The sequence below is a fragment of the Camelus bactrianus genome, chromosome X, assembly GCF_048773025.1.
Source record: "Camelus bactrianus isolate YW-2024 breed Bactrian camel chromosome X, ASM4877302v1, whole genome shotgun sequence".
Classification (NCBI taxonomy): domain Eukaryota; kingdom Metazoa; phylum Chordata; class Mammalia; order Artiodactyla; family Camelidae; genus Camelus; species Camelus bactrianus.
Window position 1 is genome coordinate 39,459,286 of NC_133575.1, and position 5,511 is coordinate 39,464,796.

At 38.6% G+C, this 5,511-nt stretch overlaps 1 non-coding gene across 1 annotated transcript; it reads left to right on the top strand.

Annotated features, from left to right (window-relative positions):
- The first annotated feature begins 5,199 nt into the window (after window positions 1–5,199).
- On the top strand, window positions 5,200–5,303 carry LOC123619486 (U6 spliceosomal RNA). The gene has a single exon (XR_006728102.1). It is a non-coding gene; the product is annotated as a U6 spliceosomal RNA (small nuclear RNA).
- The last annotated feature ends 208 nt before the right edge of the window (window positions 5,304–5,511 follow it).

A 5,511-nucleotide genomic window follows, 5' to 3' on the forward strand; every position in this document is an offset into this window, starting at 1 on the left:
TGCAATGCCTCTGGGATACAGGGTTTTATAAGTTTGTGCTGCCACCTGGTGGCCACACTCCTGGTGTGCAAACTAGAACCCTGGGATTTGATTAGTAGAATACCCAGGAAAACACATCTTCAATGTAGGCTTTTTCCCCTTGTAGGAAATGAAGTAAAACATTCCAAAGTTTTGGCTTAAGCTGTCTTGGAATGAATGACTCCTACCTTGGGAAGTCTTCTATCACTCTTTCAAACCCCGACTCCGATGTCTTCTCTGAGCCTTCCCAACCAACCCAGAAATTAACTTCTCCTTCCTCTGGGTTTCCGTAGAACAGTTTTTATGTCTCTCCAGCCACAGCCTGGAGTCCCTTAAGCGAATTACTTAAGCGTTAAAAAATCCCTTGAGCTAGGTATTATTATCCTACCTGTTTTAGACTCAAGGAAACCACGACACAGAAAAGTGAGGTAATTGCTTGTAAGGGGCAGGATTCAAACCTAGATAGTAAGGCTCCAGGGGCATGCTTTCACGCACTAGGTTTCCTACCAGCTGCTCATCGTGATCATCGCTATTGGTCTCCAGCTACTTGCTGTGGTTACTTTCTTCAGTATCTCTTGTAAATTCTACATTTTATAGCTATATGAATAAATGATTAGTTAAAGCCGCAAAATTGTAAACCTTAAAGCATGGCACAGATGACCCGGAACTTTTTTGTAAAGTGAAGTATAATTGATTTACAATGTTGCGTTAGTTTCTGGTATACAGCATAGTGATTCAGTTATACACACACACACACACACACACACACACACACACACACACACACACACACACACATATTCTTTTTCAATTCTTTTTCATTATAGGTTATTACAAGTTACTGAATGTAGTTCCCTGTGCTATATAGTAGGACCATGTTGTTTATCTATTCTGTATATAGTATTTTGTATCTGCTATTCCCAAACTTTGAATTTATCCCTCCCTGGGCCCTTTCCCCTTTGGTAACCGTAAGTTTGTTTTCTACATCTTTACGTGGAATTTTTTAAAGCAGGTGTTAACGATTGTCTATCACAGCTCTAGAAAAGACTCCAAAATGCTTTCAGAGAATAACTGATTTGCACTGTGTTATTTACATATGATACCACCAGGATGAAATATTTGCAAAATATACCCAGGGAAAAATGTACTACATGGTATCATTAAATATAAACTAGTTATATTTTGGAGGATATCTGCTCCCAAAATATTGGTATTTTTGCCTTAGAAGAGTTCAATAATGTATTAATATGAATTAAGCCAGACACAGTGCGGGATTCTGGGGATTCAGCGATGAAGCAGATACTGCCCTGGCCCTCACAGATGTCACAAAAATTGCCAATTGTGACTAGCTGAAATAATGGAGACACTTACAAAGCACCCAGATTGGCTTAAGATAGTAAAAGACTACTTCCTAGAGGACGTGATGGTTGAGCCAATTCTGGCACCAAAGAAACCATTTGCCAGGTGGACCAGGGCAGGGAGGAAGAAATTGTAGGAAAGAGGGACGTGAGTATGCACACACGTGTAAGGAAACATGATTATGTTTCCTATACCTGGTGTAGTCAGGGGACTATGAAGAGTTCAGGTATTCAGGAGTGTGGTATAAAGTGAGAAAGCAGGGAGTATGCTGAGAGAATTGCACAAATAGAATTGTGATGTTTTAAAAGCACGAAAAACGGGGAAGAGTCAAAAGGTACAAACTTCCGGTTATAAAATAAATGTCATGGGGATGTAATGCAAAAAAAAAAAAAAGGCAAAAAATGTTCCCTGCTGAAAAAAAAGCACCTTCCACCAAACCTAGAATAAAATCCAAATTCCTTACAAGGCTGTATGATCCAGACCCCGTCTCCCTTTCTGACCCTGCTCCATTTCCTGTTCTACTCCAGCCACACAGGCATCCCTGTCAGCCAACTGAATTCCCGAAACCCAGAAATTCCTGAATTCCCCTCCAGTCTCTAATAGCCTCACCATGGACCCCATTATTTTTCTGATCTTCAATGTCTTCCTCCCCAGTACCCCTTTTCCTTTCTTGAAGCTCCTCTGCACCCTGCTTCATTTCTAGAACACATGAGGTATCTTCTCTTTCCTCATTTCCAGATTAAAAACCAGCACACTAGTAATTTCATCCTAATTATAAATTGCAAGGATCATTTTAAGGAGAAGAGTGGTCCTACAACAAAATGTTTTGCAAAGTAATGAGCTTCTCATCACCAGATGTATTCAAGAAAAAGTTAAATGCTTACTCTAAAGAAGTTGCATAAGGAAAACACTCATTGGGTAGGATTGGATAGAGGACCTTTAAGGTTTTTACTACCTCTTTAGATTTTATTCTAACGGCACACAAACACGGATGCACACATTTTCAATTTTACTAAAAGAATGCAGGTAGCCCATGACTAAGCTATAGATCTATATTTTTTCAAATAAAGTGAGAGAGGCTACAATTTATAAAAGAGATCAATGTGGGTTTTTTTTTTTAACTAGAATCCTAGAATATTGGACTTGGTCCACCTTCCTTCCCGAGACAAGAATACTTTTCAGTCAATTCTCTTAACACAATTACATATGCTTAGAATATTGCCTGGTAAGTAGTAGGAGCCAAATAAGTATTGAATGAATGCATAACCAAAGAAACAGATGTAATTTATGTAAGTTTCCAAGAATGCAGACATTGTTTCAAGTAAAGCTCAACTCCATAGTTTAGGCTGGGAGGACTCAGTTGGGGAGACTGCTGTTGACTTCAGATAACAATAGTGGGAGGTGCTTGTTTTGATTAATTTAGGTTTTCCTCTGGTCATTTCTGGGGAGCAAAAGGCAAACAATATTTTCTGGTGGCAATTACACCCCTATTAAAATTTTAGGTAACCAGTAAAGCTCCTGAAATAAAGTATCTTCCTGTGTCCTTGAGTCATTTAACTCTCCAAAGAGATGGGTGAGTGGAGGGATATTCTCTCACAGTTCCCTTATTTAGGATATTCTTGTCCTCCTTACACATTGGATCTATCCTCCTTACTCTACCCCACGCTTCTGGTCCACTTCATCTCCTGATGGGTGAAGAGGATGCCAGGCAAGATAATTACAGTCTTCACATGGCAAGCCCAGAAAGTAAATGAGGGGCTCAGATTATGAGGTTCACATCTATGCCAAACTCAACATCCTGGTGATCAGCCTTATCAAGAAAGAGGAGAGGAGTTTTAAAAATCTTTTTAAAAATTGAGTTATAATGAACACAATGTTACACTAGTTTCAGGTATAGAGCATGCTGATTCAATATATATTATGAAATGATCACCACAATAAACCCAGTTACCATTCATCATCATACAAAGTTGTTACTATATTATTGACAACATTCCCTATGTATACATTATATCCCTGTGACTCACTTATTTAATAGCTGGAAGTTGCACCTCTTAATCTCCTTCAACTATTACATCTATCTTCCCACCCTCCCTTAGCAAACATACGCTTGATCTCTGTATCTATGAGTCTGTTTCTGTTTAGTTTTGTTTTCTTGTTGTTCTTTACATTCCACGTATAAATGAAATCATATGGTATTTGTTTTTCTCTGTCTGACTTATTTCACTCAGCAAAATGCCCTCTGGGTCCCTCGATTTTGCCACAAATGGCAAAATTTCATTCTTTTTTATGGCTGAATAATATTCTGTTGTATATGTGTGTGTGTGTGTGTGTGTGTGTGTGTGTGTGTGTGTGTGTGTATAACATCTTCTTTATCCATTCATCTATTGATGGACACTTAGGTTGCTTCCACATCTTGGCTATTGTAAATAGTGCTGCAATGAGAATAGAGGTACTATTGATTTAGTGTTTTTGTTTTCTTTGTGTAAATGCACAGAGGTGGACACATTGGATCATATTAATAGTTCTATTTTTAGTTTTTAGAGGAAGCTCCATATTGTTTACCATAGTGGCTACACCAATATGCATGCCCACCAACATGTACAGGGTTCCCTTTTCACTACAACCTCTCCAATATTTGTTATTTGTTGTCTCTTTTTTTGATAATAGCTATGTTGAAAGGTGTGAGGTGATATCTCATTGTGGTATTGATTTGCATATCCCTGATAATTAGTGATACTGGCATCTTTCATGTGTCTGTTGGCCATCTGTATGTCTTCCTTGGAAAAATGTCTATTCAGGTCCTCTGCCCATTTTTTAATCACGTTTTTTTTGTTTGTTTGTTTTGGGGATTTTTTATATTGAGTTGTGTGCGTCCTTTGTATATTTTGGATATTAACCCCTTATGGGCTATATCACTTGCAAATATGTTCTCCCATTCAGTTTAGGTTGTCTTTTCATTGTGTTGATGACTTCCTCTTCTGTGCAAAAGCTTTTTAGTTTGATGTAGTCCCATTGGTTTATTTTTGCTTTTGTTGCCCTTATCTGAGGAGACAAATCTAAAAAGATATTGCTAAGACCAATGTCGAAGACTTTACCGCCTGTTTTCTTCTATGAGTTTTATGCTTTCAGGTCTTACATTTAAGTCTTTAATCCATTTTGAGTTTATTTCTGTATACGGTGTAAGGAAGTGGTTCAGTTTAACTATTTTGCATGTTGCTGTCCAATTTTCCCAACACCATTTATTGAAAAGACTGTTTTTACCCACTGTATATTCTTTCCTCCTTTGTCATAGATTAATTGACCATATAAGTGTAGGTTTATTTTTGGACACTCTATGTTGTTCCATTGATCTATATGTCTGTTTTTGTGTCAGTACTTGTACTGTTTTGACTACTATAGCTTTGTAGTATAGTTTGAAATCAGGGCGTGGGATACCTCCAGCTTTGTTCTTCTTTCTCAAGATTGCTTTGGCTATTTGGGGTCCTTGTGGTGCCTTAAAAATTTAGGATTATTTGTTCTAGTTCTGTGAAAAATGCCATTGGTATTTTGATAGGGATTGCATTGGATCTGTATATTGCTTTGTTTAGTATGGACATTTTAACAATATTAATATTCTTCTAATTCACTAACACAGTATATCTTTCCACTTACTGTGTCATCTTCAATTTCTTTCCTCAATGTCTTTGGGGTACTGGTCTTTCACCACTTTGGTTAGATTTATTCCTAGGTATTTTATTCCTTTGATGCAATTATAAATGGGATTGTTTCCTTCATTTCTCTTTGTCATAGTTCATTGTTAGTGTATAGAAATGCAATACAGTGCTTGCTTCGGCAGCACATATACTAAAATTGGAACGATACAGAGATTAGCATGGCCCCTGCGCAAGGATGACACGCAAATTCGTGAAGCGTTCCATATTTTTGAGGACCAAAGGGCACTGAGTCCTGGTCCCTCACGGGCCGTCGTGATGCTCTGCTCTGCCCAGGATGCCCCTGGCAGCTGTTGGCTACCTGGATGGGACCTTGGCCATCTATGACCTGTCTACGCAGACCCTCAGGCACCAGTGTCAGCACCATTCGGGCATTGTGCAGCTGCTATGGGAGGCAGGCACCGCCGTGGTTTATACCTGC